Raw genomic sequence first — 12,804 nt, 5'->3', positions numbered from 1 at the left:
TACTTAGGAATTTCCAAGCGCTGAGAGAAGAATGCCAAAGAGAACACCAGCAGGTACTCTCGAGGGTCCAAGAGGCGGAAACGCATTGTCCCACGTCCGTTAGCAACACAGCAGCGGACAACAGTCAAGCGATTCACGCACTGGAACAGCAAGTAGAACAATTGAAGCAGACTGGGGCGGAGGACAACAGACAAATACATGATAAGATTGCGGCATTAGCGGACATCGTAGGCACGATGAAGGTGACGGAAAGCGAGAGCAATACTACACCGGTAGCGGCCGCAGAGACCGAAGAAGTGCGTCCGCTTCTTAGATTTCAGAAGGGACAGTTCGAAGTGAACAGGCGGCACAAAGCTGTAACAGGCGAATTACAAGAACGCGTGGTGCATCTGGAAAACTGCATGGCGTGTGATTACGAACTCGCCAATAGCACTAAAAATAGCCGTACGACAGTGCAGAGGCCACGAGGGAGATTTTGACGACAGGGAAGAATGTATTTTGAGGGGCAGACATGAGAAAAATAGAAACATTCAAGGGCCTCGCCAGGAGGAAATGCGGGGATTTGATTTCAAACATTTCCTTACGGTGAGAAAGTTTGAGATATTTCGAAATTCGCAAAAAGGAATACATCCACGAGCATGGCTCGAGCAATTTGAGTTCTGTCTTCCCCCCGACTGGGCAAGTTCACATAAGATAGAATATATGTGTGGCTATTTGGAAGGCGAACCAGCGATTCGCATGAGGTCGGCAACGCGTCACTGCAACTCCACTCGGGAGTTTCGACAAGCCTTTCTCTCCGCCTATTGGTCGGAAGCGGCACAAGATAGGGTTAAGCATGGCATAATTATGCTGCCAAATTTGAACCAGTCTGGTTTCGGCAGCCCAGCACGCCTATCCGTCCACATGCTCCAGGCGAATCAATTTCTATACGACCCATAAAGGCCTTCGGAACTAATTAGGATATGCATCACCAAACTGCCGACGTACTTGCGCCACGTCATTCTTGCGGGACGATGCAAAGAGGACGTGGAAACGTTTAAGACACTTCTCCAAGAGTTGGAATATAATACAGGAGAATGCCCGCCTAATCAGGCACAAAGTTATAACGGGGCACAGCAGCGCGACCGTAGTCGTGGCCGTAGTACTAATCAACGGCGTGACTGGTCGTCGCGACGCGAACGGAACAATAATCGGGACCGGCCGTATAGAAACTGGGGTAACAGTCGCGAACACAGGTGCAACAACGGAAATGATCGAGGACGTGGACAAGATCGTGAACGCTACAGGTACGGCAACCAGAATCGATACTACGGTGAACACGGTGGGAATAGGATTGTAGGCGCAGCACCACATGATGTTGAAATTCGGCCGGCTAACCCAAGACATAACCCAGCAAATGGAAATGAACAAAACCGCAATGACAAATGATCAGCGCAGAAGGCGCCCAATCGGAACAAATGAGTGACATGGCAAATGGGTACATAGTGTGTATAGAGAGGAGAATGAATTGATTGGTTTACATGAGTCACATTTGCATTTTGAATAATATGTTGGTAAAAATAATGATAAAGATGTTTCTATGTGATTGATTGAAGTGATGTTTTTAGTTTTTTTTTCTTTCCTTGTGCAATTAGGATTTAGTTCGGTTCAAATGTGAAGATAAAAGGTTTCTTTGTGAACGAGTGAAATGCTGTTTATGTTTTTTTGTGTAAATTGAAAAGAGTCGCTCCTGAGAAGAGCAAGATCTGTGTTGAATTAATGCAAAACTCAGGGGAATATGCGATCTGTGGGTATTATGAGTCTGGCAAACCCAGGTCCCCAGCTATTAATAGTCTTGTTTCCGATTTTCTGCTTTCAGTGCTACTATCTATCTATTACTGTACTATATCTGTCAGTATAAATGAGGATCTCTTACTATAGTATGCGTGCTGTATGAATATTTTTAGATAGGGGAACTCTGAGAAAGGAATGAGTAAGTTTAGAATCTTGAAAACAGGATGCGATAATACGATTGTTTAACCATTGGCTTCCCAATATGCGATGATATGTTAATATTGATGATATATGTATTTTTGTTCTTTATAGCTGAGTATGTAAAGTGCTGTCTGTGGATTTCGTCTGTATATTGATTCCCTTCAAGGTGAAAGAAGAATTGTGGTTTGTGTAATTTACGTGGCCCTGAAATATTATTGTGGTAGTCAAATACGAGCAGTTTTCCAGCAAATGGAGAATGGAACAGAAATATGGATCCTTTTTGTAGTCTTGACTGATGTTGAGCCAGAGCCTGAAAAATTATTCTGCGTTGATACTTGTCCTAGAAAAGCGACGTTTATGTGTTTTGCTGATGCTGTGAGCATTACAGCTTACTGTTTTCGCTGGTGCGGGATGCACTGCAGCCTATATGATTTGTACTGAGGAAATTACCCTCTTGAAGGTAGAGGAAGATTAAATAATTTTGATTATGGGACCGAAGGAAAGCTTGGTTTAAGGTAATAAGGAAGAAGCAAGGGAAACCGGGAAAAACGTAAATTTGGGTCGCCAGACAGGAATTACAACCTCACCTCTCCAGAATACGAGGCTTAGTATAAGACCCGCGTCACCAGTCTATGCATAAGTATTTTTTTTTCCTCATTCAAGAATTGACATAACATACACGATTTCCTAGATTCGAGTAGCTGTACTCCAGTCCGTTTATAACACAAACCCAACGTCAAAACTTTTCAAACAGAATGAATTAATGTCATTGGCTGCCAGTGGACACTGACGGTGGAGGTTATAGTCCTCCCTCGGGCATGGGTGTGTGTGTTTGGCCTTAGGATAATTTAGGTTAAGTAGTGTATAAGCTTAAGGACTGATGACCTTAGCAGTCAAGTCTCATAAGATTTCAAACACATTTGAACACTTTTTTGGACATTGACTTAAATCAATGGGGAACTGTACTCTGTTTTCTTGGTTTTGATTTCACTCATGAGTTACATCCAAGAAATATTGTAATAGCAAACATAGTCTTATTCAGTTTCAAATATTTGCCTTTCTATGTTGTTTTCGTGGTGACGTATGTATTTTTTCACATACATTTGTTTTGTGTAGTCTTTCTCTCCATAACTTTTTCATATTAGTATGCAATGTCACAACCTAGACAGTCAAATGTTTCTTTGTGGTACTTTTTCAATTTCAACAACAATTTTTGTTCTTCTGCTCTGGTTTCGCTTAAAGGTTAAACTTACTTTTTCTGTTGACATAGTTAGTTAGCTCATTGTTTCATATAGCATACCCATGATAAGTGTTATGATGTGGAATGTGTCACCACAAATGCATCTAAAAAAGGATGAAAATATAGTTTATATTACTTAGATATTAAGTTCAACAAATAATTTTGTTTTGTAGATCAAACTCTTTTTCTGCCGAAAATTGTGGTGTTGTCTGCATCGAAAAGACAACTTGATAACAATATGCCTTGATGCTGGAGTGCAACCCTCAAACTGGGTTTTGTTTTCAAGTCAAATAAAAACTTATGGCAGAATATGTTGCGCCCTCACTTTTTCCTTAAGAGAGAGAACAAAAACAATCGGGTACTATGTTCTGGTGCACGTGGTGTTAACTGCTTGAAACCTGTGCACTAATTTTCCACTTTATTTGAATTCCTGTCTGACAACTGAGAAAGCGTCTAATATTGCTACTGCTTCGCAGTGACATGTTTTGTTCTGACGGTCTCTACAGTTGCTTCAAGTGATCTCCGAAAATTGAGAGAGCGTCTCATATTGCTGCCTCTTCACAGTGGCATGCTATGCTCGCTGATGCTCTCTAGCCCTGGTTCATATCGTCTATTGGTCGTCAATCCCACTCTCGAGTAAAAAGTATTTGAGGATGACCAACGAGCTGCATTCTGTCGTCCAGCACATTTCAGTCGTGCTCTTTACATTTCAACATTGGAGACGCCCCAAACAGTTACATTCGGTGGACCGCTTACGAGAAATTAATCCACCAGAGTAGTTCAATGAAGATATACATAGGTAATAAATTGGACTATAAGCACACCTGAAACATTTAGTTTCAGTGTTGTTGCAGTTTCTCTGTATAAACGACCGTTAGCCCTGTATAATCGCCTCATTAAGCTAATGGAAGATGCGGAGTGGGCGTCATCTGAAATTCTGAAGTTGGCCGTAGGCGGCACGCTGCGTCTGAGTGTGGAAATGGCTGACCTCAGGCCACTGCAGGCAAAGCGACAACACTGCCAGCCGGCGGCTTAAGGCCGGTTCCCACTAGGGCTGCCGCGCGTCAAAACCGCGCGTCAGCGGCGTGGTTGCCATGGAAACGGCGTCAGCGGCACGGCGCGGCGGGCTCTGCGTCGCGGTTTGACCATGTCGAACCGCTTCCGCTGCCGCGTAAAGGCCGGTTCCCACTAGGGCTGCCGCGCGTCAAAACGGCGCGTCAGCGGCGTGGTTGCCATGGAAATGGCGTCAGCGGCAAGGCGCGGCGGGCTCTGCGTCGCGGTTTGACCATGTCGAACCGCTTCCGCTGCCGCGTGCCGCGCTCCAGGTGCGCGCCGCCAATCACAGAACGCGCTGAGCGTGACGTCAGGTACGGACTCCCGGGCCACACGAACTTTCGCCGAACCGCTGGCGCGGACGCGGCGGCAGCTATGAAATACTTATCATCCGATTCCAAGGAAACTATTCGGTAGAAAAATTTGATTCTTGGGCATGTTACAGCCTGATATCTTCTCTCGATAAAGGACCGAATTTCTTTTCGTTATTCGTCGTGGTTACTTGCTGTATCGCATTTACGTAAACCTTTACACGAAATTTTAATGAGTGTGCAGAGGTAAAAACGCATTGCGTGGACTTTGCGTACAGTTCATTTTAGGTAATACATTACTGCGTATGAAATTTAGTCATCATATCGAAATTGTTTTTAAAGCTGAGAGCAGATCGATAGCTATCACCGTTCTCGAGATATTGTCTGATATGTCGGCGGACGGGCTATGCCGTGACCGCGCGCGGGTTGCTCGGCGACGCGACCGGTACTTCGTCCTGCTCGTCGTAAACCATGTGGTTGTATCAACTGCAAATTTCGTAAACGGTTCAAGAAATCGAAATGTTTTTTTTGCAAACGATAACTTGTGAAAAGTCATGTATTTCGTCGCATGATAAATATCCTAAATCTGTTTATCTACCAAGATATGAAAGTAACTACAGTTTTTCAGAAGGGATAGATGATTTTTTTTAAATGGCAATAATAGCATGTCGAATGAGAAGTTAAACCGAAACTAATTTGCTGGTATGTCATAAGATGTAATTTACTAAATATGTAGAGCTATTGATTATTTCCTTTCTTTTTTCTTTATCCAGTGTACTTTACTGATTCAAGACGCGTTTCACCTTTTACTTTAAGGCATCTTCGGTGGAATCTAGAATGACTCAGTTTTGTTTTGATCTGTGATACTTGGAGATTATAAAACAGTTCACATCTTTGTTTACGTGAATGACTGATTACTTACAGTGAGGCCGGCCGAAGTGGCCGTGCGGTTAAAGGCGCTGCAGTCTGGAACCGCAAGACCGCTACGGTCGCAGGTTCGAATCCTGCCTCGGGCATGGATGTTTGTGATGTCCTTAGGTTGGTTAGGTTTAACTAGTTCTAAGTTCTAGGGGACTAATGACCTCAGCAGTTGAGTCCCATAGTGCTCAGAGCCATTTGAACTTACAGTGAATTGAGTTTTTGGCGGACATATACGTTTCCCCTCACCTGCTCACATGCTGGAGGTTGAACTAAAACTTAGATTATGGAACATAAGCACATTTTCATGTTCGCTCTTTTTTCTTCTGTCACTAGCAGTAGACGTTTTACCAAAAACTCTGATTTAAAGTCGTAACTACAGTGTGTTCACCTCATGTCCCTTCCTGTCTGGTTTGTTTATGTACATGTTGCCAACCTGCAGAATTATATGCTGAAAACTAATGTTTGTTTATTTTTGTTCTCCTTATATCTGTATGTGTGTGTGGCTAGCCAGTGATAGTTATAGAAAGTTGAAAGTGAATCCAGTAGTTGTCAGACAGTGGTTGAAAGATTTGGTGCTCAGCTGATTTCAGTTTTGGTTTAAATGTTTTAAGGAGTGCATGGAAGAGTAAATTCACTGCTTACATTAATAGATAAAATAGTAGAATAGTATTTCAACAGATGATTATTATCAGAATACTATCACCCAACCCCTTTGTCCTCACTCTTTGACGCCTCATAATATGTCCTGTCAACGTACCCCTCTTGTAGTCAAAGTTGTGCCGTAATTTCCTCTTCCTCTTCCTGCTCTAATTCCGTACCTCTTCTTTAGTCACACGATCCTCGTATCTAAAGTTCAGCATTCTTATGAATCACCACGTTTTGAAAGCGTCCATTGTCTTCTTGACAGAAGTGTTCATCGTCCACGTTTCACTTACATACGAGGCTGCACTCCACACAAATACCTTTGTAAAATAGTATCCAACCATTAGCATTTATATTCGGTGTGAACAAATTTTCTTTTTCAGAACGCTTTTCTTGCTATTGACAGTCTTCAGTCAGGTTTGCATCTGCACCAGGAAATGCCTTACAATTTAAAATCTGGTTTCGAAAACTGTTCCAAATATATATTATTCTTTCGTGATTCTTAAGCAAGGTGCTGGCGATGATTACATTATGCTCTGTGGGAAATTCTATCAGGTGGCTTCCACTTTCATCCCTTCCACCTAGCCTTTGTGTTCTTACTGTTTTCGTGTACCTGCTACCGTATCACATTTTAAATTTTTGTCTCGCTTAACTATCTGAATAATCTCTTTTGTCGTACATTGTTTCAATGTGTTAGGAGATAGTGAACAATCGCGAACGGTAGTCATGAAATCTGTTTATGGTGAAATGAGAAAACATGAATAATGAAATATGTGAAAGAGTACATTGTACAGAAAATGAAAAATTGGTATGTCTTCACCCAACTTCGTCTTTCCTTCATGTAGGTGTAAGATATAGCTAATCAAACGCACCGCGCGTTTCAGTGGGTCCTGCCCCGTACCTCAGTGGCTGTCCGTCATTGGCTACCGCTAGCATCTGCCGCTTCCAGATGGGAATGCCAATTCCACGAGCCGCCGCGTCAAAGCGGAAAACGCTTGCCGCTGCCGCTGCCGCACGACGCGCTGCCGCGCTCTAGTGGGAACCGGCCTTAACGCGCCCCAGGTGCGCGCCGCCAATCACAGAACGCGCTGAGCGTGACGTCAGGTACGCAACCCCGGGCCATAAGAACTTTCGCCGAACCGCTGGCGCGGACGCGACGGCAGCTATGAAATACTTATCATCCGATTCCAAGGAAACTATTCGGTAGAAAAATTTGATTCTTGGGCATGTTACAGCCTGATATCTTCTCTCGATAAAGGGCCGAATTTCTTTTCGATATTCGTCGTGGTTACTTGCTGTATCGCATTTACGTAAACCTTTACACGATATTTTAATGTGTGTGCAGAGGTAAAAACGCATTGCGTGGACTTTGCGTACAGTTCATTTTAGGTAATACATTATTGCGTATGAAATTTAGTCAACATATCGAAATTGCTTTTAAAGCTGAGAGCAGAACGATAGCTATCACCGTTCTCGAGATATTGAATGATATGTCGGCGGACGGGCTGTGCGGTGACCGCGCGCGGATCGCTCGCGACGCGACCGATACTTCGTCCTGCTCGTTGTAAACCATGTGGTTGTATCAACTGCAAATTTCGTAAATGGTTCAAGAAATCTAAAAGCGTTTTTTTTGCAAACGATAACTTGTAAAAAGTCATGTATTTCGTCGCATGATAAATATCCAAAATCTGTTTATCTACCGAGATACGAAAGAAACTACAGTTTTTCAGAAGGGATAGATGATTTTTTTTAAACAGCATTTAATAGCGTGTGGAATGAGAAGTTAAACAGAAACTAATTTGCTGGTATGTCATAAGATGTAATTTGCTAAGTATCTACAGCTATTGATTATTTCCTTTGGTAAGTAACAAACGTTTTTTTTTCTTTATCGAGTGTACTTTATTGGTTCAAGACACGTTTCGCCTTTTACTTTAAGGCATTTTCGGTGGAATCTGGAATGATTCAGTTTTGTTTTAAATGCATAACTGATTACTTACAGTGAATCGAGTTTTTGGCGGACATATACGTTTCCCCTCATCTGGTCACATGCTGGAGGTTGAACTAAAACTTAGATTATGGAACATAAGCACATTTTCATGTTCGCTCTTTTTTCTTCTGTCACTAGCTGTAGACATTTTACCGAAAACACTGATTTGAAGTCGTAACTACAGTGTGTTCACCTCATGCCCCTTCCTGTTTGGTTTGTTTATGTACATGCTGCCAACTTAAAGAATTATATGCTGAAATTGTTTGTTTATTTCTGTTCTCCTTATATCTGTATATGTGTGGGGCTAGCCAGTGATAGTTATAGAAAGTTGAAAGTGAATGCAGTAGTTGTCAGACAGTGGTTGAAAGGTTTGGTGTTCAGCTGATTTCAGTTTTGGTTTAAATGTTTTGTGGAGGAGTGCATGGAAGACTAAATTTACTCCTTACATTAACAGATAAAATAGTAGAATAGCATTTGAACAAATGATTATTATCAGATTACTATCACGCAACCCCTTTGCCCTCACTCTTTGACGCCTCATAATATGTCCTGTCAACTTACCCCTCTTGTAGTCAAAGTTGTGCCGTAGTTTCCTCTTCCTACTCTATTTAATTCCGTACCTCTTCTTTAGTTACACGATCCTCATATCTAATCTTCAGCATTCTCATTGATCACCACGTTTTGAAAGCGTCCATTGTCTTCTCGACAGAACTGTTCATCGCCCACGTTTCACTTACAAGGCTGCACTCCACACAAATACCTTCGTAAAATAGTACCCAATCATTACAATTTATATTCCATGTGAACAAATTTTCTTTTTCAGAACGCTTTTCTTGCTATTCACAGTCTTCATTTTATATCCTCTCTACTTCTGCCTTCTCAATTACTGAAGTCTTAGAAATGCAGTTTGGTTTCTGTACAAGTTGTAGATAATCTTGTGTACCTGTGTTTTATCGAAGACATCTCCAGAGCTTCAAAGAATGTTTTAATTAAGATTGTCAAAACCTTTCTCTAAACATGCAAATGCTATAAACACAGTCTCTGTTCTTCAGTGTGTCTACTTCGTTAAGTGGTAGGATCAGTATTGCCTTGCGTGTTCAGACATCTCACAGGAATCAAACATTGTGCTTATGTTAGTTTGTACAACCCCTCCCCCTCTCCTGTCTACATATTCCTTCCACTATCTAGCCTTCTCTTATTTCCTTAGTTCTGGCTTGCCAAATGAGTTCTTGACAGCTGCTTCTCCTTTGAGCAAAGTTTTCTTTGTTCTTTCTCATTTTCATTCCCTTATGTTTTCCAAGTGCAAAATGATGTTGCAATTTTGGACTTTCTGTCAACATCATGTTTAGATATTTCTATTTCCAATGGCCTACTTTATTTGCTGCATTTTTATATTTTTCCCTCTTGTCAGATTTAATATTTCACGTTTTATCTAACGATTTCTACTGTACCTTCTTCCCGTTCTCATACTCTGCTGCATTCACCACTTCTTCTCTCAAAGATATCCATTCGTATTCTAGCGGATTCCTTCCTCTGTTTCAGTCAGTCGTTGCATTACGCTAACTTTAAGATTATCGAAAAACTGTGGGTCTTGACTTATTCAAGTTTCATTTCCTTCATTTGCTACCGTTTACTGTCTCTTTAGTTGTAAAATGCAGCTCGTAACTAATAAAGTATTGTAGGTTTGCGTCTGCACCAGGAAATGTCTTATAATTTAAAATCTGCTTTCGAAAACTTTGTTCCAAATATGTATTATTCTTTCATGATTCTTAAGCAATGTGCTAGATAGTGAACAATGATGAACGGTAGTCATGAAATCTGTTTCTGGTGAAATGAGAAAACATGCATAATGGAATATTTGAAAGAGTACATTGTACAGAAAATGAAAAATTGGTATGTCTTCACCCAACTTCGTCTTTCTTCCATGTAGGTGTAAGATATAGTTTTTCAAACGCACTGGGAGTTTCAGTGGGTCCCGACCCGTACCTCAGTGGCTGTCCGTCATTGGCTACCGCTAGCGGCTGCCGCTTCCAGATGGGAACGCCAATTCCGCGAGCCGCTGCGTCAACGCGGAAAACGCTTGCCGCTGCCGTTGCCGCACGCCGCGCTGCCGCGCTCTAGTGGGAACCGGCCTTTACTTCAACCGCAGTCTAATGTTAGGCTCTCCTTCAACTGCCTGCGACGAGTGCTCCTGCCACTGGCGTCCGCAGAACTTTGTCCAAGACCGGACAAGATTCTCAAATTGTCGTTTTAGATATAACTCAACAGCTGAGCTTGAGAATCTTTCGAATTTCACTGTCTGCAGTTACATCCTCATATAAAGCGAAATCTAGCTTCCTCAAGTTAGGAAATATGTGTATATACGCAATGCAATTTATGGAGTCGGTAGCAAATCGATCCCATATTCACTTCAGAAATTTCATCTAACTGTTGAGGTAATCACGTGCGTTTTTGCAGTGTCTTTAATTGTTGTATTTTATTGACATAGCAAGGGAAAGCTGTGCTACCTCATAAGTGTAAAGTTTGTACGAAGTTCTCAGCTGACATATTGTCAAAACATTATTCGTGTAATAGATGAAGTCTGAGATGGTTTCGGTTCACTGTTTATGGTTATGGCATGTCGAAACGTTTTCGTATAATCCCAATGAGTTCCATCTTATTGAGGCAATCATAACCAATTTCCAGGAATTGCCTCGTTTGTTGTCGCTGGTGCTGTTTTACGTGAGAACTTCCAACAACTAAATTGCCAACAGCTTGAGTTAACAGCAAATCAAACCACTTTAACACAAGGGAACTGCTGTTTCCCTGTAGCATTAGGTACCGTTGTCATGCAAAAACTGTAGCAGAAGCGTGTTGCTCACGGATGTACAAAGCATCTATGCGTAAATGTGGACCAACGAAGTAAAGGCAGGACTCGGCGGTTATACCACTGGTATTTATATGTCCTGGCCTGATCTGTGAATCTTCCAGACTGAATAATCGCTAGAGAGCTAGAGGCAGTAGCTCATACTAGGATTTTTCTGCGCGAACTACAAATTTGGATTATACAAATGAAGACTGCGCGATTGTAAAAAATGCAGATCAGTCAAATTATTCTGATACATCCTGCGAAAAATGTTATGTATAGAATAGTTACGAGTGCAATTGCTCTGTATTACTACATGAAGATGAATGAGAGTGTATCAGAATCGTGAATGATAAGGGGGGATAGCGCAAACATCTAGATGACAATGTTTAACTCGATATCTAAATAGAAGTTGCGTCTTTCTTTCATCAGTTATAAAAAGTATTGTTTCAGTAACGACCAAATAGGATGCCTTGTTAGAATCCTGTATGGTGATTCATTTTCTGTTTAGGAGCACGTCGTGAATAATGCTGGTTTATTATAACTAGCATAGCGTATACATAAGTAGCAAACGAGAGTTTCTGAAACTTTCTTCAGTCATTGCATAGTATTCACAAAGAATATGGCCTTCGTCTGTTCTGTAATACCTTTCTACTGTAGATTATCTTGCCCTCGTATCATAGTTTATAAACTTTTTTGTCTCATAGTGATCCCCTTGTGTGCACTCCTACTGACCCGTTTTCTCCTCAGATAGGCACACTGGATAAAAAATCTGCTCCCGGAGACATCACGCTAATAAGGGATAACATCTAGACTTGTTAATTACCCGAATTCGACGACTAAGAGTGTCCGCAAGTTTCTTCACGAGTGGCATATTTCGCTGAAGCCCTTCATTCATTATCTACATTTACATCGACATCTACATGACTAAAATTCTCATTTAAGTGCCTGGCAGAGCGTTCTTCGAACCACCTTTAGACTATTCCTCTGTCGTTACACTTTCTAACAGTGCGCGAGAAAAACAATCATTTAAATCTTTCCTTGCGATTATCATTTCATGGCCGTGAACAAAATATTTTCGCATTCTGAGGAGAAAGTTGCTGACTAAAATTTCGTGAAAAGATCTCGCTGCAACGAATCGCCACGCCAACTCGTTTATTGTATTCGCGACACTTTCCCCAATATTTCGCAATAATACAAAACAAGCTGCCCTCTGAACTTTTTAGATGTATTCCGTTAGTCCTTTCAAGAAAGGATCCCATACCGCGCAGTAGTACTGCAGAAGACCATGGAAGAACGTAGTGTAGGCAGTCTCTCCAGTAGATCTGTTGCGTCTTCTATGTGTTCTGCCATTAGAACGTAGCCTTTGTTTCGCGTTCTCCACAATATTTTCTATGTGTTCTGCCATTAGAACGTAGCCTTTGTTTCGCGTTCTCCACAATATTTTCTATGTGCTCTTTCCAATTTAAGTTGTTCGTAAATGCAATTCCTAAGTATTTAGTTGAATTTACCGCTTTTGGATTTGATTGATTTATCGTGTAACCGAAGATTAACGGATTCCTTTTAGCACTCGCATGGGTGAACTAACACTTTTCATTATTTAGCATCAAATGCCAATTTTCGCACCATGCAAATATCTTTTCTAAATCTTTTAGCAATTTGTTTTGATCTCCTGATGACTTTACTAGACGATAAACATCAACATCATCTGCAAACAATCTAAGACGGCTGCTCAGTTTGTCTCCTAAATCGTTTATATAGATAAGGAACAGCAAAGGGCCTATAACACTACCTTGGGGATCGCCAGAAATCACTTGTGTTTTACTCGATG

This window comes from Schistocerca americana, chromosome 8, assembly GCF_021461395.2.
Source record: "Schistocerca americana isolate TAMUIC-IGC-003095 chromosome 8, iqSchAmer2.1, whole genome shotgun sequence".
In the NCBI taxonomy this organism is placed as follows: domain Eukaryota; kingdom Metazoa; phylum Arthropoda; class Insecta; order Orthoptera; family Acrididae; genus Schistocerca; species Schistocerca americana.
The sequence above is the reverse complement of the archived record's forward strand: the minus strand, read 5'-3'. Positions refer to the sequence as shown.